General features: G+C 39.6%; 1 long non-coding RNA gene across 1 annotated transcript in view; it reads right to left on the bottom strand.

The window, feature by feature from the left end:
• The window catches only part of LOC123575105 (uncharacterized), a 61,339-nt gene extending 40,476 nt beyond the window's left edge, over nucleotides 1–20,863 (bottom strand). The window contains exon 1 of the long non-coding RNA XR_006700234.2: nucleotides 19,109–20,863. This is a non-coding gene — a long non-coding RNA (uncharacterized lncRNA). The remainder of the gene's footprint in view (nucleotides 1–19,108) is intronic.
• Nucleotides 20,864–22,548: the final 1,685 nt, after the last annotated feature.

Genomic DNA, 22,548 nt, shown 5'->3' with positions numbered 1-22,548 from the left:
TTTTCATTTGCATTTCTCTGATGGCCAGTGATGATGAGCATTTTTTCATGTGTCTGTTGGCTGTATGAATGTCTTCTTTTGAGAAATGTCTGTTCATATCCTTTGCCTACTTTTTGATGGGGTTGTTTGTTTTTTTCTTGTAAATTTGTTTGAGTTCTTTGTAGGTTCTGGATATTAGCCCTTTGTCAGATGAGTAGCTTGCAAAAATTTTCTCCCATTCTGTAGGTTGCCTGTTCACTCTAATGGTAGTTTCTTTTGCTGTGCAGAAGCTCTTTAGTTTAATGAGATCCCATTTGTCAATTTTGGCTTTTGCTGCCGTTGCTTTTGGTGTTTTAGACATGAAGTCTTTGCCCATGCCTATGTCCTGAATGGTACTACCTAGGTTTTCCTCTAGGATTTTTATGGTATTAGGTCTAACATTTAAGTCTCTAATCCATCTTGAATTAATTTTCGTATAAGGAGTAAGGAAAGGATCCAGTTTCAGCTTTATACATATGGCTAGCCAATTTTCCCAGCACGATTTATTAAATAGGGAATCCTTTCCCCATTTCTTGTTTCTCTCAGGTTTGTCAAAGATCAGATGGCTGTAGATGTGTGGTATTATTTCTGAGGACTCTGTTCTGTTCCATTGGTCTATATCTCTGTTTTGGTACCAGTACCATGCTGTTTTGGTTACTGTAGCCTTGTAGTATAGTTTGAAGTCAGGTAGCGTGATGTCTCCAGCTTTGTTCTTTTGACTTAGGATTGTCTTGGAGATGCGGGCTCTTTTTTGGTTCCATATGAACTTTAAAGCAGTTTTTTCCAATTCTGTGAAGAAACTCATTGGTAGCTTGATGGGGATGGCATTGAATCTATAAATTACCTTGGGCAGTATGGCCATTTTCACGATATTGATTCTTCCTATCCATGAGCATGGCATGTTCTTCCATTTGTTTGTGTCCTCTTTTACTTCACTGAGCAGTGGTTTGTAGTTCTCCTTGAAGAGGTCCTTTACATCCCTTGTAAGTTGGATTCCTAGGTATTTTATTCTTTTTGAAGCAATTGTGAATGGAAGTTCATTCCTGATTTGGCTCTCTGTTTGTCTGTTACTGGTGTATAAGAATGCTTGTGATTTTTGCACATTAATTTTGTATCCTGAGACTTTGCTGAAGTTGCTTATCAGCTTAAGGAGATTTTGGACTGAGACAATGGGGTTTTCTAAATATACAATCATGTCATCTGCAAACAGGGACAATTTGACTTCTTCTTTTCCTAACTGAATACCCTTGATTTCTTTCTCTTGCCTAATTGCACTAGCCAGAACTTCCAACACTATGTTGAATATGAGTGGTGAGAGAGGGCATCCCTGTCTTGTGCCAGTTTTCAAAGGGAATTTTTCCAGTTTTTGCCCATTCAGTATGATATTGGCTGTGGGTTTGTCATAAATAGCTCTTATTATTTTGAGGTACGTTCCATCAATACCAAATTTATTGAGCGTTTTTAGCATGAAGGGCTGTTGAATTTTGTCAAAAGCCTTTTCTGCATCTATTGAGATAATCATGTGGTTCTTGTCTTTGGTTCTGTTTGTATGCTGGATTATGTTTATTGATTTGCGAATGTTGAACCAGCCTTGCATCCCAGGGATGAAGCCCACTTGATCATGGTGGATAAGCTTTTTGATGTGTTGCTGAATCCGGTTTGCCAGTATTTTATTGAGGATTTTTGCATCGGTGTTCATCAGGGATATTGGTCTAAAATTCTCTTTTTTTGTTGTGTCTCTGCCAGGCTTTGGTATCAGGATGATGTTGGCCTCATAAAATGAGTTAGGGAGGATTCCCTCTTTTTCTATTGATTGGAATAGTTTCAGAAGGAATGGTACCAACTCCTCCTTGTACCTCTGGTAGAATTCAGCTGTGAATCCATCTGGTCCTGGACTTTTTTTGGTTGGTAGGCTATTAATTATTGCCTCAATTTCAGAGCCTGCTATTGGTCTATTCAGGGATTCAACTTCTTCCTGGTTTAGTCTTGGAAGAGTGTAAGTGTCCAGGAAATTATCCATTTCTTCTAGATTTTCCAGTTTATTTGCATAGAGGTGTTTATAGTATTCCCTGATGGTAGTTTGTATTTCTGTGGGGTCGGTGGTGATATCCCCTTTATCATTTTTAATTGCGTCAATTTGATTCTTCTCTCTTTTCTTCTTTATTAGTCTTGCTAGTGGTCTGTCAATTTTGTTGATCTTTTCAAAAAACCAATTCCTGGATTCATTGATTTTTTGGAGAGTTTTTTGTGTCTCTATCTCCTTCAGTTCTGCTCTGATCTTAGTTATTTCTTGCCTTCTGCTAGTTTTCGAATGTGTTTGCTCTTGCTTCTCTAGTTCTTTTAATTGCGATGTTAGAGTGTCAATTTTAGATCTTTCCTGCTTTCTCTTGTGGGCATTTAGTGCTATAAATTTCCCTCTACACACTGCTTTAAATGTGTCCCAGAGATTCTGGTATGTTGTATCTTTGTTCTCATTGGTTTCAAAGAACATCTTTATTTCTGCCTTCATTTCGTTATGTACCCAGTAGTCATTCAGGAGCAGGTTGTTCAGTTTCCATGTAGTTGAGCGGTTATGATTGAGTTTCTTAGTCCTGAGTTCTAGTTTGATTGCACTGTGGTCTGAGAGACAGTTTGTTATAATTTCTGTTCTTGTACATTTGCTGAGGAGTGCTTTACTTCCAATTACGTGGTCGATTTTGGAGTAAGTACCATGTGGTGCTGAGAAGAATGTATATTCTGTTGATTTGGGGTGGAGAGTTCTATAGATGTCTATTAGGTCTGCTTGCTGCAGAGATGAGTTCAATTCCCGGATATCCTTGTTAACTTTCTGTCTCGTTGATCTGTCTAATGTTGACAGTGGAGTGTTGAAGTCTCCCATTATTATTGTATGGGAGTCTAAGTCTCTTTGTAAGTCTCTAAGGACTTGCTTTATGAATCTGGGTGCTCCTGTATTGGGTGCATATATATTTAGGATAGTTAGCTCTTCCTGTTGAATTGATCCCTTTACCATTATGTAATGGCCTTCTTTGTCTCTTTTGATCGTTGATGGTTTAAAGTCTGTTTTATCAGAGACTAGTATTGCAACCCCCGCTTTTTTTGTTCTCCATTTGCTTGGTAAATCTTCCTCCATCCCTTTATTTTGAGCCTATGTATGTCTCTGCGTGTGAGATGGGTCTCCTGAATACAGCAGACTGATGGGTCTTGACTCTTGATCCAGTTTGTCAGTCTGTGTCTTTTAATTGGAGCATTTAGTCCATTTACATTTAAGGTTAAGATTGTTATGTGTGAACTTGATCCTGCCATTATGATATTAACTGGTTATTTTGCTCGTTAGTTGATGCAGTTTCTTCCTAGCCTCGATGGTCTTTACATTTTGGCATGTTTTTGCAATGGCTGGTACCGGTTGTTCCTTTCCGTGTTTAGTGCTTCCTTCAGGGTCTCTTGTAAGGCAGGCCTAGTGGTGACAAAATCTCTAAGCATTTGCTTATCTGTAAAGGATTTTATTTCTCCTTCACTTATGAATCTTAGTTTGGCTGGATATGAAATTCTGGGTTTAAAATTCTTTTCTTTAAGAATGTTGAATATTGGCCCCCACTCTCTTCTGGCTTGGAGAGTTTCTGCCGAGAGATCTGCTGTTAATCTGATGGGCTTCCTTTTATGGGTAACCCGACCTTTCTCTCTGGCTGCCCTTAAGATTTTTTCCTTCATTTCAACTTTGGTGAATCTGGCAATTATGTGTCTTGGAGTTGCTCTTCTCGAGGAGTATCTTTGTGGCGTTCTCTGTATTTCCTGGATTTTAATGTTGGCCTGCCCTACTAGGTTGGGGAAGTTCTCCTGGATGATATCCTGAAGAGTGTTTTCCAACTTGGTTCCATTTTCCCCCTCACTTTCAGGCACCCCAATCAGACGTAGATTTGGTCTTTTTACATAATCCCATACTTCTTGCAGGCTTTGTTCATTTCTTTTTCTTCTTTTTTCTTTTGGTTTCTCTTCTCGCTTCATTTCATTCATTTGATCCTCAATCGCAGATACTCTTTCTTCCAGTTGATCGAGTCGGTTACTGAAGCTTGTGCATTTGTCACGTATTTCTCGTGTCATGGTTTTCATCTCTTTCATTTCGTTTATGACCTTCTCTGCATTAATTACTCTAGCCATCAATTCTTCCACTTTTTTTTCAAGATTTTTAGTTTCTTTGCGCTGGGTACGTAATACCTCCTTTAGCTCTGAGAAATTTGATGGACTGAAGCCTTCTTCTCTCATCTCGTCAAAGTCATTCTCCGTCCAGCTTTGATCCGTTGCTGGCGATGAGCTGCGCTCCTTTGCCGGGGGAGATGCGCTCTTATTTTTTGAATTTCCAGCTTTTCTGCCCTGCTTTTTCCCCATCTTTGCGGTTTTATCTGCCTCTGGTCTTTGATGATGGTGATGTACTGATGGGGTTTTGGTGTAGGTGTCCTTCCTGTTTGATAGTTTTCCTTCTAACAGTCAGGACCCTCAGCTGTAGGTCTGTTGGAGATTGCTTGAGGTCCACTCCAGACCCTGTTTGCCTGGGTATCAGCAGCAGAGGCTGCAGAAGATAGAATATTTCTGAACAGCGAGTGTACCTGTCTGATTCTTGCTTTGGAAGCTTCCTCTCAGGGGTGTACTCCACCCTGTGAGGTGTGGGGTGTCAGACTGCCCCTAATGGGGGATGTCTCCCAGTTAGGCTGCTCAGGGGTCAGGGACCCACTTGAGCAGGCAGTCTGTCCCTTCTCAGATCTCAACCTCCGTGTTGGGAGATCCACTGCTCTCTTCAAAGCTGTCAGACAGAGTCGTTTGCGTCTGCAGAGGTTTCAGCTGCGTTTGTTATTGCCCTGTCCCCAGAGGTGGAGTCTACAGAGACAGGCAGGTTTCCTTGAGCTGCTGTGAGCTCCACCCAGTTCGAGCTTCCCAGCAGCTTTGTTTACCTACTTAAGCCTCAGCAATGGCGGGCGCCCCTCCCCCAGCCTCGCTGCTGCCTTGCCGGTAGATCACAGACTGCTGTGCTAGCAATGAGGGAGGCTCCGTGGGTGTGGGACCCTCCCGGCCAGGTGTGGGATATGATCTCCTGGTGTGCCTGTTTGCTTAAAGCGCAGTATTGGGGTGGGAGTTACCCGATTTTCCAGGTGTTGTGTGTCTCAGTTCCCCTGGCTAGGAAAAGGGATTCCCTTCCCCCTTGCGCTTCCCAGGTGAGGCGATGCCTCGCCCTGCTTCAGCTCTCGCTGGTCGGGCTGCAGCAGCTGACCAGCACCGATCGTCCGGCACTCCCCAGTGGGATGAACCCAGTACCTCAGTTGAAAATGCAGAAATCACCGGTCTTCTGTGTCGCTCGCGCTGGGAGTTGGAGACTGGAGCTGTTCCTATTCGGCCATCTTGCTCCGCCCCCCCAGTTCTACCATTCTTAATTAAAAAAAAAAAAAAAAAACGAAACTTTAAGAATAAGAAGATACCTCTTAAGCAAGGTAGAGAACACATCCTTTAAGTCCACAGTGAACACAGCAATGAAGATTAAGCATTAGAAGCTTTTCCATAGATAGAATAAACTACTTGAATGAACCAGGGATGTAATACTACCTCTGTTATTAATATTTTCCAAAAATTTTCCACAATATACTAAAACCTAAAATAAGATGTGAAATAAGTATTTGACACAAGATTTTTTTTTGTTGTTTTTTTTTGTTTTTTTTTTTTTTGAGACGGAGTCTCGCTCTGTCGCCCAGGCTGGAGTGCAGTGGCCGGATCTCAGCTCACTGCAAGCTCCGCCTCCTGGGTTCACGCCATTCTCCTGCCTCAGCCTCCCGAGTAGCTGGGACTACAGGTGCCCGCCACCTCGCCCAGCTAGTTTTTGTATTTTTTTTAGTAGAGACGGGGTTTCACCGTGTTAGCCAGGATGGTCTCGATCTCCTGACCTCGTGATCGCCCGTCTCGGCCTCCCAAAGTGCTGGGATTACAGGCTTGAGCCACCACGCCCGGCCGACACAAGATTTAAATTAAATATTAGAAAGACAAAGCTCATATGATAGGCTATACAAGATAAATACATAAAAATCAATGGTTTCTTATATACCTACAGTTAGGAGATGTAATAGGAAAATAATGTTCCATTTTCAAAGGCATCATAAGCTATAAGGAGAGACTGAACATTAAATGTGTTGCCAAATGGAACTGAATTTGTATCCCAGCTCCGCCACTTACTGTGCATGTCTATTACCAAATTGCTTAGCTCTCTACATTTCAATTTATCTTACTTGGAAAACATGGATAACAATAGTACTTATTGAGATAAGATTGTTGCAGAGAGTAAATAATAACTGAAAATTTTAGAGAGTTTGCTATATGTGCAGTAATTTTTTTAATTTGCATGTTATTTTAGTTAATCAAAGATTAATTAGTCTTAAACATTGACTCCATGAGGTAGATAACCTTATTAACTCTGTTTTTTCCAGATAAGTAATGATATCACAAAATCCCAGGTAGCTTGCAGTGTCACTCAGCTACTAAAGGCAGTGATGAAATTTGAACCCAAGCTGTTTGACTCCAGAGCCCACACTCCTAACAACTGCATATATTCATTAATATTTATTGATGGGTTGTTAAGTGCTTGGGATGCATTAATGAATAAATAAAAATGTGTGACCTCATGGAGGTTATACTCCAGCCAGAAGTACATAAATAATAAATAGATTATACAGCATGCCAGGAGTCAAAAGTGCTGTGCCAAAAAAATTTAAAAATTAAGTGCCAGGAGTTGTAAAATCAGCCTCGTTGAGAAGGTGATGAACAAAGATGTGGAAGATAGGAGGGAACTGGCCAAACCGATATCCGGGGAAACATATTCTACGCAAACAGGACAACCAGATCAAAGGCTCTAAGCAGAATCAAACATAGGCAGAATTCACAAGGATACATGGAGCCAGAGTGGACTGAACAAACAGAAGGGTAGTTGAAGAGGAAACCGCAAATGAGGAGAAACTAGTTCATATAGAACATTTGTGAGCTTCCCTTTGTGTAATATTTTGGCTTTTACTCTAAGTTAAACGGAGAGTCACTGCAGTGTTTTGAAAAGGAATGACAAAATCTAACTTACATTTAAATTGTCACTCTGGCTGCTGTGCTGAGAATGGGTTGTAGGGGAACAAGAGTAGGGTCAGGGGGACCTGCTGGGAGCTATTGCAGTAATCCAGGAAATAAGTTATTGTATTATACTACCAAGGTAGTAGTAGTAAGAGAGGTTGTGAGACATAGTCACATCCTGTATATAGAAATGGATCCAAGGTTAAGATGGGTTACGTGTGAAATATGAGAAAAATGGAGTAGTCAACGATGTCAAGTTTTTGACCGAACTGTAAAGATGGAGTTACCATTCCCTGATGTATGAAAACTGCAGGAGGGACATATTTGGTAAAAAAAAAAAAAAAAAAAAAAAAAAAAAAGACCAGGATTTTTTTCTTACCAAAAATGGACACGTTTCTTACCAAATATGAACACGTTGAATATGAGCTGTCTCTTCACTGTCCATGTAAAGATGTGGAATTGGCAGCTGCATATACGAATGAAGAGTTTAGGAAGGAAGTCTGTACTAGAGATATAAAACCAAGAGGCTGGAGGAGAATAAGAAGAAGGCAAGTATAAATAAAGAGACAAGGACCAAGGACTCAGTCCTGGAGTGCTCCATTAGAAAGTTTGAAAAAAAGAGGATCCAGCAGAGAAGACTGAGAAGCAGCAGTCAGCGAAGTCATAGGAAAACCAAAAATCCTGGAAGCAAAGTGAAGAAAGTGAATCAAAGAGAAGGAAGACAATTGTGATAAATGCTAGCAGGTCAAATGCTTCTGATAAGTCAAATTAAATGGAAATTGATCATTAACTACCAGGTTTAGCAACAAGTGGGTTATTAGAGATCCCAATTGTAATATTTAGTAGCGGGACAAATGCCTAAAGTGGCTTTAATACAGAATAGGGTGAATTTTACAGTATGTGAATTATATCTCAATGAGAGAGGAAGAATATTATGGGAGGAGAGAAATTAGGGAAAGCATCTCAACCAAGGAGTTTTACAGCAAAAGTGGGCAAATGAACAGTGACGCTTGCAAGAAGGTAAAGTCAAAGATTTGAAAATGTTTATTATTTTTCATTTTTTTGTGTAAGATGAAAGTATGTTTTTGTTGATGAGTATAATGAAGAGTAAATATTTGATTTAAAAAAGACAATGTGGGAAACATGTCTGCAACAATGCCCTCAAGTAGGGAAGAGAGATGGGATTTGAAAAGCAAGTATTGATGTTGACTGTAGATGAGAGCACAGACATTTTAGGTTCGGTATATGGGTGTAGATGCTTCTACATGGGTAGATGTGGTCATGGGAATCTATGGCACACCTCTTCTGTTTACTTCAATTTTTCAGTGAAGTTAAGAGACAAAAATCTCTGAAACTGAAGAAGGCAGATGGGGCTCTTGGGTATTTTGAAAAGAGTGGCGAAGGGGTGAAATAGTCACCTAAAATAAGTAGAGAAATAAATGGACTGGGATGTATATCTGATTGCCTGGTGTCATCTAAGACCCAACTGAGGTCTACGTATCACACTACAGGATAAATATGCAAAGCCCTAAGTCAAGTGCCTGCACAGGGTAAACATTCAGTATATGTTAACGTGTCATTTGTTCTTTATTCCTTTGGGCATTAAGCATGTATTATTTATTGCACATTATCCATCCACTAGGCACATTCTTGAATATTGAGCATGCAGCACAAATGAGAAAAGAAAATCTCTTCCCTTATGAACTTCGCATTCTAGAGGGAGGAGTTAAAACTGAAAACACGCAAAATAACAAATGACAACAGACTGTAAGAAGTCCTGTGAAGGAAAACATTAGGAACGCAGTCTGTGTTATCGAAAAAGTCGTCTCTTTGGAAGTGAAACTTGCATTGAAAAGTAAATAAATAGAAATGGGCAGCCCAATAAATTTTGGGAAAAGTGTATCTCAAAAGGGAAAACAAGTCAAATGCTCTGAATCTGAAAGCAAGCTAAGGAAACTTGGGAGCCCTGGTAAAAGAGTTTGGATGTTTTCTCATTGCAGAGGGAAGTTCTTGGAGGGTCGGTTGTAAGCGCTAATCATCGTCAAAGCTGTTTGGGGAATGAATGATGGACCCACAAAATGGGTAGCAAAGAGGACAGTTAGGAAGCTCTACAATGATCTAGTTAAGGAAGGAAAGAGTTAGGACCAGGATGACATCAACGGAGATGACAAGAAGTTGTGGGACCCCATGCATATTATATTTTGGAGGGCATGCTAAGGTATTGAGAGTATGAGAGAGTGTATATGAAAAAAAAAAAAAGTCTAACCCTTAGAATAGTTGACCTCAGAAAGATGCTGATGCAATTAACTAAGATAAGCAAAGAAGGATAACAGCAGACTTGGGAAAGGGCAGAGCACAAGTGACATTTACACGTTTTATGGATGTGTTGGTTTTCAGATACCTAATGGACCTCCAAGTATTAAGGTGATGCAAAAGTAATTGTAGTATTTGCCATTAAAAGTAACTTTTAATGGTAATAAACTTTACTTTAAAAGTTTAAAAGATACTTTTAATAACTTTACTTTTAAAGTAAAGCTTATTACCATTAAAAGTTACTTTTAATGGCAAATACCGTAATTACTTTTGCATCAACCTAATGGAAATGCTGAGGAGCCCACTGGATACTAAGTCTGCAATCCAAACTAAAGATAGTTTAGTATAGTTTTAGATAGGACTAAAGATAAAGATTTGTGAATAGAATTTTCAGATTTATCAAATAATAAAAAAGACATTCAGTTATATTTGAATTCAGATAATCAATGAGTATTTTTAGTAGAAGTATCTCATGTAATATTTGGAACATACTTATACTAAAAAAAAAAGTTTTATATTTGAAATGTAAATCTAGCTGGGCATCCTATATCTAATCTGGCAATTCTACTATGAGTCCAGTATGTATTTGTTTACTATCTTTATACATTATTTTGTTATTTGTCTTGAAACAGCTTCAAAATAAATATATAGGACTAATATATACAGAAATGTTTTAAAAAGAAAAACAGACACTGATATTTTAAAATCTTAAAACTTAAAAGGATTCAAAGAAATTAAAATTTTTTAAAAGATACGTTTTTGCCCATAGAATTGTTAAAGTTATCAGAAAATATTATGGATTACCATCAAGGAATTTATGAAATGGAAACTTGTATACACTATTAGTATAACCAAATTAAAAGTTTCTAGGAGCAATTTGGCAATATGTATCAAAATTAGTTAAGAAATGTCACAGATTCCAGGAGGGTCTACCTCAAACCAAAATTGTCTCTGATGTAAAAGGACTTGACTTGATACCATTATTCAACGTTGGGGTGCAAATATCAACGTTTGCCCTGGAAAGGGCAATACATCAATTGTTATCAGTTGTAATTACTTGCTCAGATTAAAACCATTCTTCAGGACAACGAGTTAGTAGCAACATCCCATAGATTAAGCACATGATAGATAAACTATAATAGAGGAAACAGCTCTGGGAATAGTTTGGAAAGAAAATCCTGCTCAGAGTTGAGGAAATGCTTTGTAACTAGGGAAGTATAATGAGAGCCAGGACACCCAGTGGTGTGGGCTAGCAACTAGGGGGAAAAATAATGGGTCGAAAACTGCTTAAAGTAGATGACACCCCAAGTTTGTCTTTTGATCATCCCACTTTGAAAAAAAAAACTATGAAGAAAATGTATTGCAAGAGAAGATGGTATGACTGAGAAAAGGCATCCAGCCCAATGAACAGAGATCACAAACGTGATCCAGAAAAGATTGTCCATCTCCATCCCCTCTGGATTTTGCAAGCCTGGTCTCAGTACCAAGCATAAAATAAAGAAAACACAGGTTGTGCAGATGTTAAATAGCACTTACTAGCAGATGCAGTCAAGGAAAGGACCCAGGGGAGAACTCACACAGGAACTCATGCTCTCACATTTGTTAATATGATAAATGAGTTTGGGGCACCAGTTTCTTCTTTTTCCCTTCACACTCCTCAATACTTCCAGAACTTCCTAATTGCTTCTGTTCCTTCAATCTTTCTAATGATAACAGCATTAACTCAGGCTCACTTTTATTTTGGGCCAACTTATCATCATTATACCATATGGAATTAATTAAAATGTAGCCAGGAAAGGCTGCTGTGAACGACAGAGGCAGGGTTTGATTCTAAAAACCTGTGGGAATCATCAGTGAGCCATGAAGAACAGCCAGCCAGCCAGCCAGGCTGTGCCAGAGCCCTGGCTGATATTTCAAATGCTATTTGTAAGGGAGGGGATGGGGTACTTGGGGAAGGGGACAGTGAAGACAGAGGAAATGCTGTTAAGGAAGTGAGATAACAGGTTTTACGGTTTTAAAAACAAGCTGGGGCTGTTCAAGTTGGGAGCATCATTTGGTGTAATTGCATATGTCCAGAATTTAATATCTCTAGAGAGATTTAGCTTGAGTTGCGACTTCTCACGTTTAATGAAGCGAAACTCTCTCAGGCCACTGGAAGACATATCTAAGGATGAAAACCAATAATTTACGGCTTTAGTGACCTTATTACAGTGTACTTTGTGCTTGGCTGCTCTTCTCTCTTATGTGGGCCATTATCAAAGACTTCCTGGAATATTGGCCATTAGCTACATGCAGACCAAGGGGCTTTGTCTTCAAGGGCTGGGAGGGGTGGGGGAATGAGAAAGATATTGAATATTTTATCTTAACTCCTAGTTAAAATCAAAATAGCAACATGCTTTTTGAAACGCTAATATGCATGTGAATGCTGGTGATGAGGAGAAGTCTCCAATAACAAACAAGCCGTGGAGCAAAGGCTTCTAAAAGATGAGCTAATTACAGCGACAGCCCAAATAACAATGAATATTCCCCACTAGCTGATGAATAGCTCCTGATTTTAAGATGCCTAACCTACATCTGTGCTATGGAGATGGAAATAACAACAGGATAGAAAACACCATCAGATTTGCCAGATGCCAGTGGCTCACGGTGGGAAGACGAGGAGTTCAGGTTGGATAGGCCTTATTGCTAGGAAATTAACTCCACTTCAACACATGTGCATGCCTGCCCATATTCACTCAACAAATAGATGGAGTCCCTACCGTGTGCAGGCAAAACTCTAGCCCAGGAGTCAGCAAACATTCTCTAGAAGGGGTCAGGTAATACATATTTTAGGATTTGTGAGCCACACATGGTTTCTATCACGCCTTCTTCTTTAGTATTTTTTTAGCAAACCTTTAAGAATGTTAAACTATTGTTGGTTTGAGAGGTCATGCAAAAACCAACTGCAAGCTATGCTGTGCTGACCTTTGGTCCAGGCACTTGACCAAAACAAAGCAACACAAAATCATCTTGCCGTCAAGGAGCCTTGGGGAGGGAATGAACCAGAGAGCCCACAATTAATATAGTAAGAAACACATTAAAAGATTATTAAAGCTGGGACAAAAAGAAAAGAAATGTAGATCTGGGCAAGATGGGAGAATAGCATTAAAGAAAAGAAATGTTTATAAGAAAAATACTTTCTCTGATTTGAGCTTTTATGATTTGAAATTATGATGAAGATAGTACCGTCTGGGTTTGGATTTTAGTGCTTCAGGAAAGCAATATGGTAATAGAAATCTCAGAGATTTAAGAATCAACACACTTGAGTTTAAATAATAATTCTGCCACTTAAGACTTGTATTGTAATCAAGCATCCAAACCTTGAAATGCATTTTAAAACTTGATTTCCTTTCTTGTGTTCAGCCTTGAAACATACTCTGAAACTCTGTTTCTACCTTTTCCCACCAGGCACTTCTGTGAACAGTGCTCGCTTACCCAATTATGTGCATGCTGAGAAATTTTAAAACAAACCAGGCCGAGAGAGCTGTTGTAGGCCAAAAGAGTGAGGGTCGCGATCAACTCTGTATACCACTGGAGGCTCTATGAGTAAACAGCAAACTGTTCTCATAAATACAGACTATTGGCAAAATGACAAGCTGCGTCTGCCGCCCAGAAGGAATGCTCAGGACAGTCACGCCCCAAGTGCAGTGTTTCTTGTAATTAGGCACATCTGAAGCCTCTTAGCAATAATGTGACCCTGTGATCAATTAAGCAGCTGACCAATGGTTATCTCCTGCTCCCTGCTCTTTCTACCCAATAAATACAAAGGGCTATAGAGACTCAAGTGGCTGCCCTTGCTCACTAGGGTCTGGGAGCCCTCTTCTTCTCCTAATGGCCCCTTCCTTTAAAATAGTTACTTTTAAGTTTTCATTTCTGCTTTCGTCCTCCTGTGTTCAGTCCTGTAGTAACCGTGGCCAACTGCTGGAGAGATCCAGCTGCAGAATCCTCCTGCTTAGGGGGAGTTACAGTTAGCCCCCCACCACTGGGCCGAAGTCAGGATGATGCCAACTGAACCCCTGGATGGGCAATTACTCAAGATAACACTGGAAAAAGACACACAGACCTGCATCCCCTTGCCCCACTCCTGCATGTTTCACACATCTTTTCCTTTTTAAACAAGCCCTTTGCTCAGTCCCCAAAGTGGGAGTGGCCTTTGGACCATTCTCCAACTGCTAGCATTTGAATAAAGTTGCTTTCCTTTTCTCACACCTTGCTTTCTCAGGCTTTGACCTCTGAGCAGCAAGCAGCCAGACTTAAGTCAGTTACACTATGGCCACAAGAATATCCAACCTGGTTGGATTTTCATTTCCTCATCTGAAAATGAGATACTTATGCATGTTCTTCCTTTCTGCAAGTTTGCTGTGAAGCTCAATTTGAAGACAGATTTTTGTGGCATTCTCATGAGAGCTACAGCTACTAGGAAGGCAGTTATTTGGGGTGTTTGTTTGTTTTGCTCATGGATACTATAAACATGGATGGTCAGCTTGAAACAAATGATATCAATACGATTTTATGTTTCTAGGATAAAGGCAAGGGCAGAAGGAAAGGGCAGTCTGTGTGTGAATGGAAAAGTCATCCTCCCATATGAAGTAATTTGACAGACAAAATTCAAAAGTCCCATTTAACATAAACTAGTTTATTACAAGGACTATTAAAGTGTCTGCAATTCTGAGTGTTCGTTTCTCTCTCTTGACTAAGTTAAATCTTGTGTCATCATGAAGGCTTCCATAAATATGAAGAATTTGGCTAGTGATGGTTAATGCTTATGTTATAATCTGTTCTAGAATGCAATTGATTTCTTAATTAAACCAGGGATAGCCTCCTGGATGAAGATTTATCCAAAGCATGAAACACTGGATTAGAAGACAGATGTTCAGGGACATCTGATAGAGTATTTGCACACTTGGGCATAAGAATTACCAGATAGCTAGGTGTTGTGGCTTGTACTCATTATCCCAATACTTTAGAAGGCCAATGTGGGAGAATTGCTTGAGGCCAGGAGTTGTAGACCAGCTGTGGCAACATAGTGAGACCCCATCTCTTTATCTCATAAAAAATTGAAAAATTAGCCAGGAGTTGTGGTGCATGCCTGTAGTCCCAGCTACTCAGGAGGCTGAGGTGGGAAGATCTCTTGAGCCTAGGAGTTCTAGGCTGCCGTGAGCTGTGATCCCACCACTGCATTCCAGCCTGAGGGACAGAGCAAGACTCTATCTCTAAAGGAAAAAATAAAAACACCAAAGCACAAAGCAGAAATCTAAGCAACCTGGGAAGGCAGAAGTTCTTGATTAGCAATTGAGGCTGGAAGATGAACATCAAAAGGAAGGCATATAGACCCCAAATATGGCTTTAGCCATTTTACTTTTTTAATAAAGGACAATCCTGGGACTGTAACAGAAAGTAATGGACAAATTGAAGAAAAACCTGCCTTAGGATTCATGGAATTTCTTTAACTCCTTAATCATTCAAGTACACTTGAAGCTAAAACATAAACAGACACTATGTCCTATTCCTTCCACTTAGCAGGTACAACAGTTTCCCCAGGCGGGATCTGGTACTATTGTCCTGAAATACTAACAAAGCTATATTCTAAAAGATAAAATGTTTTGAAGTCATTTGAACTGATCAGGAGCCTCTATAATGGATTCGTCAGTATATTTGAAAAGGAGCCGGCCGGGCGCGGTGGCTCAAGCCTGTAATCCCAGCACTTTGGGAGGCCGAGACGGGCGAATCACGAGGTCAGGAGATCGAGACCATCCTGGCTAACACGGTGAAACCCCGTCTCTACTAAAAAATACAAAAACTAGCCGGGCGAGGTGGCGGGCGCCTGTAGTCCCAGCTACTCGGGAGGCTGAGGCAGGAGAATGGCGTAAACCCGGGAGGCGGAGCTTGCAGTGAGCTGAGATCCGGCCACTGCACTCCAGCCTGGACGACAGAGCCAGACTCCGTCTCAAAAAAAAAAAAAAAAAAAAAAAAAAAAAAAGGAGCCAATGGTACCGCAAAATGTATAAATGGTGAGTACACCTGATAAAATGCCGGCACCTGAAGTGGGCTCCATGATGTAGAACATGTTAAAAGGAACAGCTTCCTGAAAGAGTATTTAAAAAATGCATACCTGTGGGTGGACACCATGCCTCTAATCATGCCTGTTATCACAGTCGACAGTCATGCCTGTAATCACAGTGCTTTGGGAGGATAAGGAGAGAGGATCTCTTGAGACCAGGAGTTCGAGACCTGCCTGGGCAACATAGTGAGAACCTGTGTCTGAAAAATCAATAAAAATTTAAAAATTAACTGGGCATGGTGGCATGTGCCTGTAGTCCTGGCTATTAGGGAGGCTGAGGTGGGAGGGTCAGTAGAGCCCAGGAACTTCAGGCTGCAGTAAGCTGTGATTATGCCACTGCACTCCAGTCTTAGTGACAGACAAAGACCCTGTCTCAAAAAATGTATATTTAAAAAAAAAAAAAATGAAAAAAGGCAAAGCTGAGACTGAGCCCATAATTAATCTATTTAAAAAATATTTTCTTTGTAATTAATCAAAAAAGATCCCTCTCCCCTACACACGCACACACACACACATAGTGAGAAATATAGATGCCTATGTAAGTGCGATCATTTTGTAAAAGCAATGAAAAGTAAGTCTTACTCTCAGAGACGTTCTCTGACAACCTGGTACAAAACTATTCCCCTCAACTCAGCCTGAGGCCAATTCATTTTAAAGATTTCTTCCTATATACTTAAAGAACCACTGCCACACTCTGGCAAGCGCTACCAAATGTACTTTTTTTAAAACTTCAAACTCCATTTAACTGGCATTTGCCTATGTTTCCTCTCTTGTCATCACTGATTAGCAGGATATTTATATGTAAACAGAAGCTGTCTCAGTTCTAATCAGCCTGCCCATTGCCTCTGCCTCTGATGACTCACTCACGATGCACCAGCACCATGAATGTTTTCTGCAGTTTCCAAGGTCTGTGATGTCCACAGTTGTCAAGCTGACTTATCTGGAGAGGGTGCTGGTAAAGGACAGGTCCTGGACCTCATCTTCCAAGTTAGCCAGCAAGCTATGGCACAGGGTGATGGACTTTATTGTGTTTGAAATCACCAATATATATAAAAAAGAGCAATTCGAATCCAGTTTTTAGTGCCAGCACATAAAAGAAGCTCAATAATATTTAGAAGAAGCTCAATAATAATATAGAAGCTACATATAGCAGCTAGCACATAGAAGAAGCTCAATAATATTTATTAAATAAATATTAAATGAGTTACTTGCAGATATGGCAACTGAAGTTTAGCAAGGCTAACTAATATGGTGTCGGATAACAATATAGATCTGAGCATTTCTGTTCCTACCCAACCTGTATTACAAACTCTATATTGTGAAAGATTGCAGTTTTACAAAGCAAAATGGGTTTGTTAAATACATTGAATTGCCATGTTTTAGATATCAGAGATGTAAAACTGCCAAATAAATCTGAATAAAGTGATCAGCATTACCACTTGGGATTGATACACTTTCAATCGAAACAAGAAATCTGAGATTTAGTTGGCCTGTGCATCATGGCATTGTAACCACCTGACAGGTCCTTCCTGTCCACTGTATAGTCAAAAGCAATTCATGAGACCATGGCATTGCAGTAAAGAAAGAGCTTAATTGACATGAGGCCACCCACACTTTAAAAAGGTGGCTGAGTTTTGGGGAAGGGCTATTAACATTGAAACTATAAACTGAATGTCTCCCAAAGTTGGCTTGGCACAATCTTAAGAATAATTAAAGGCAGTTTGAAGGCTAAAGGCAAGAGCGGTGTTGGTAAGATCAGATCTTTCCTACTGCCATAATGGTCTAACTATTACAATTTTTTCCAAAGGCAATTTCAACCTTAGAATATTTAAAATAAGGAAAAGTGCTTACAAGCCTTACTTGCTACATATGTCCGGAGAACTTGGATGGGGGCTCAATACCTAAAGAGAATTCCTATCAATCTCTCAATTATCATTAGGAACAAAGACCTCAGTGGATGCCCAGCATCAGGGTGAGGTTACAGCGTCATCTGTGTATATCAGGGAACCCTAGAGTAAAATGTCAGGATGAGTCAGAAGATCTAAATTTCTAATTTTGATTTGACTGCTAACTACCAAGTAAACTTAGGCAGATCATTTTGCAGCTCTGATTGTTTATCTTCAGTTTTCTCATATGGCTATGCAGCGTACTATATAAAGTCATGTCTATAAAATTATTTTTAAGCTATAAAAATTCTACATTAACTTAGGTGCTGTAAAATAATACCATTAGTAAAGAACTGGGAAAAAGACTACATTACATTTCAAACTTTGTCTATCACACTTGCTAATTTTGTCTGCTAGAAAAATAAGTACTCAAAGGGAGAAGATCAGTGGCATTGAAACCTTCCTCAATGCAAAGAAGTCATCAGCATAAACATTTCATCAACCATGTATAACTGGTAATGGAAAAACTGATAATGTTGATTGATTTCCAATTTGAAAAGGACAAACATATTTGATTGTCATTACATTTGATAGCCTCTGGTGAAAGGTACTATAAAATATTGATTATCCTTTCCATAAGGAGGCTTAATTCCAGCTCTGGCAGCTGAAGGATAGAGAAGGGGAGAATTTGATTAATAAATATTTCTTGAGGGTCCATCATGTGGGTGACATCTAGGCAGGATGGGAAAAATGCATACACAGAAAAACACGACACATTGTGTATCCCCCAAATAAGTTGGGAGGAAAAAAAAGTCTGATTGAGAAAATGCATCACCTTTGATTTTAAATAATTTCTTAGTTTCCCAGATGTGTAGAAAGCATTCCAATGTCCCCTTCCACCTAGGTTCAATTTCTGATTGAAAAATGCCAATACTCAGCCAGGCATGGTGGCTCATGCCTGTAATCCCAACACTTTGGGAGGCCAAGGCAGGCGGATGGCTTGAGGTCAGGAATTTAAGACCAATTCGGCCAACATAATGAGAGCCTGTCTCTATAAAAACAATATTTAAAAATTAGCTAGGTGTGATGGCACTGATATGGAAGATAGATATTATTTAGGCAGATAGTAAGGGCAACAGAGTCCTTGGCAGAATTTCCCCTCTAACAAAAAGCAGCTCCAAAATCATTTCTTTTCTAACAAAGAGTAGCCTGAAAAACTGAGTTGCAGACATAGTTAAGCAAGCTGGAAGTTTGCATGGGTGAATACCAGCAGCTGTACCAGTAGAAACGGGCTACCTGAGGGCCAGGTATGTTCAACATGGAGGCTCCATCTTTTCTTTTCTTCGTCACCTCATATACAATAAAGAAACAGGAAACATGGTGCCAACCAGGCCATGAACTTATCTGCATAATAAAAGATTAGGGTGAGGCTTACCGGTAATTTGCGCCCTATGCAAATGGGGCACGTGGTCCAAGCAATCTTTCATGCCCTATGTAAATCAGACACTTTCTCCTCAAACTCATGTATAAAACTCACTGCATTTCATAACAGAACTGGCAACCCATTTCTCTGGGACCCCTCTCTGTAGCAAGAGAGCTTTTCTCTTTCTTTCACCTTTTAAACTTCCACTCTTAACCTCACTCTGTTGTGTCTGCATGCTAGTTTTCCATAGCCATGAGACAATGAATCTCGGGTACTTACCCCAGACAAACGATGCCACTTCAGCACGTGCCTATAGTCCCAACTACTCAGGAGGCTAAGGCAGGAGGATTCCTTGAGCCCAGGAGTTTGAGGCTGCAGTGAGCTATGGATCCCACCATTGCTTCTAGCCTGGGTGACAGAGAAAAGTCCTGTCTCAAAAAACAGACAAAACAAAAGTGAATACTCTCCATTCAGATTGGGATTCACAACAATTTCTCCCTGCTCCCAGCCCTCTATTCAACCGTATCACACAATCTAGTTGACATTAGCTCCTGATCGCTTCTTGAAAGTGGGCATTCCTTTCATCTACAAAGCCTTAGGTAAGACCTTCATTGTTTATAATAGCCTCTGGGCTATTATATTTTATATTATATTTTATTTATCTTCCATGTAGATTTATTTTTAAATGACTTGTGATGGAATTAATTTTCTAACATAATTTTCGTCAGGTCAATTTTCTACTCATAGCTATAAATGGTGCCTCATCACCTGAAGGATGAGATAGAAACAATGCTTGCGAAGTAAGGCTTTGCCTCAAGTGGTTTTCTGCTGCCTCTCTAGCCAAGCCACTATTCCCTGTCTTGTTTCTGTACTCTGGTAATAACTAACTAAACGAGGGCCTCTCAGTAACTAGGTGAGAATTTGATAGGCTTTTCCCAAGTGTATTTGCTTATAAATCCACACTGGAACTTATGTCCAACTGAACCATATACAACTTCAAAATACACATAATGTGGATTTTTTAAACTTTTTAAATTTATTTTTTAAAATTTCCACAGATGCTTCTGAATATACACACAATTATATACATATGCATACAGACACATATATAGTGTGCGTGTGTGTTTCTGTGTTTGTGTGTGTGTATACACACATAATGGATTTGCAAACTTTTGTAATTTTCTTGTATGTGTCCATCCTCATGCTTTTTCTTACTATGTTTTGAATATTGTCACTACTTTTGTCCATACATGATATAGTGAGGTTAATAATGCTCATATGCATTTTTTAAAAGCTTAAGTTCTTCCTCCACTTAAAATGCAAAAAGTTGAGAGTCAGACTTGAGAAAAAGCCAGATAAACTACCAAATCACAACTCTTCTAAAATACACTGGAAGGCTGAAGTTACAGGGCAACCAAGTATTCTGAAATCTAAGAACAACAGAACGCCTAACACAAAAACATAACGGTGCTTCCATAGATGGTTACTGGTAATGGCCTTTAAAAATGAGGTTTGTGCCCACTTTTTCAGTGAAGACTCTACTTATTTGTTAGCTCATTGCTAGCATTTCAGCTCTTTGATTAAAGCAATGTATACTTATGTTAAAATAGAAATAGTTGGCCACATGCGGTAGCTTATGCCTGTAATCTCAGCACTTTGGGAGGCTGAGGTGGGCAGATCACTTGAGGTCAGGAGTTCAAGACCAGCCTGGGCAACACAATGAAACCCCATCTCTACCAAAAAAAAAAAAAGAAAAAAAAAATAGCTGGGCATGGTGCTGCGAGCCTCTAATCCCCGCTCCCTGGGAGGCTGAGGCAGGAGAATCTCTTGAACCTGGGAGGCAAAGGTTGCAGTGAGCTGAGATCATGCCACTACATTCCAGATTGGGTGACAGAATGAGACTCCAGCTCAAAAAAAAAAAAAAAAGAAAAAGAAAAAAGAAATGGTTAATTCAATGCATTCAAGAACAAAACAACTAATGCAAAGAAAGAAGCAATAGAACCAGAGAACTGTGGAGCTCCAGTAAATGTATGTCCTTTCTGAAGGCTTTTATTGCTATGTACCATGTAGGAATGCAAGCCAAGTATTGCCCATTCTCTCAAGACAAGCTCAAAATTCCTTATTGTTGTGTAAAATCTTCCATTTTCAAACTATAACAACTACTTACCTCTTTTTTAAGCCCTATGGGGATAAAACTCTTCTCTCTTTCACAGATTGCTTCTCTTGCTTAAAAGAACGATTAAACCAGGGATGACAATTAAGAGTGAAGTTGCACACTGCACAGTACATTTTCCCCCATAAAGATGTGTAAATCTGGCCGGGCGCAATATCTCAGACTTGTAATCCCAGCACTTTGGGAGGCTGAGGAGGGGGGATCACAAAGTCAGGAGTTCAAGACCAGCCTGGCCAATATGGTGAATTATAGAGACAAGGTCTCTACTAAAAACACAAAAATTAGCCGGGCATGATGGCGGGCACGTGTAGTCCCAGCTACTTGGGAGGCTGAGGCAGGAGAATCGCTTGAATCCAGGAGGCAGAGGTTGCAGTGAGCCAAAGATCACCCCACTGCATTCCAGCCTGGGTGACAGAGCAAGGCTCAATCTCAAAAAAAAAAAAAAAAAAAAAAAAAAAGTGTAAATCTAATATGTATAATCAAATCAAGTTCTAAGTGCATCAGACATATTTGTGATTCAAATAAACCCCATAATAAGTTATTTTGTCTTATAGAAAACTGCTCCCAAATTTGGTTTGATACATTTTAGAAACAGTAGAAAGTGATTATAGGAATAGAAAAAACAAGAGCAATGGAATTATACATACTTGCCTTCATATACCGGTTCTACCAGACATGAATTGTGTAAACATGGTCTTCTATATCTCTGCTTCTACCTTATATATTTTTGTGAAGATTAAATAAAATAATATTTGATATCATTTTCATAAAAATTAAATAATATATATGAGGATTTAATACTGACCTTTTTTCTTTTTCTTGCTCAAATTCCTTTCCAAGGAGCCTGAGGAATCATGCCTTACAAACCATCAAATGCCCTTAAACAGGTATTTTCTGATCCAGTACATTGTGGCTTACTTTCCAACCTAACTCTGGTATGGCCTTACATGACAGGTAACAGACCCCCTTATCTTAACTTAAGCATTCCTTTCTACTTTAGACAAAGCTTAACTCTTTCAACCAATTACCAATTGAAGAATCCCTAAACTCTGTCTATGACTTGTAAGCCTCCACTTCAAAATGTTCTGCCTTTTTGGGTCAAACCAATGTATACTTTCTATGTATTGATTTATGATTTTACTTGCAATTTCTGTCACCCTGGAATGTGTAAAACCAAACTCTTCCCAGAACACGCTGGGCACACCATCTCAGGACCTCTTGAGACTGTTTCCCGGAGGCCATGGGCACTTACATTTGCTAAGAATAAATCTCTTCCAATGTTTTGACAGAATTTGGTTTTTCTCTCATCATATGCGAGACATTTAGCAAAAATGTTTAATTAAAAGTAGATATTACTCTTATAAAGTAGTGCCAATCTGTGGTTTCAACAAGGAATGTTTCACATAAACATTAATAAGTTTCAATTATAGGGAGATTTCAGCATGAGAGAAAAGACAACTCTTAGGTGTATGGTTACCATTCTTAGGTACCTAAAAATGTATGAGGCTGACAATTTATTTCCATTTGAGTCTAGTCCTTAAGCTTG

Source organism: Macaca fascicularis, chromosome 8, assembly GCF_037993035.2.
Source record: "Macaca fascicularis isolate 582-1 chromosome 8, T2T-MFA8v1.1".
Taxonomy (NCBI): domain Eukaryota; kingdom Metazoa; phylum Chordata; class Mammalia; order Primates; family Cercopithecidae; genus Macaca; species Macaca fascicularis.
The sequence above is the reverse complement of the archived record's forward strand: the minus strand, read 5'-3'. Positions and strand labels throughout refer to the sequence as shown.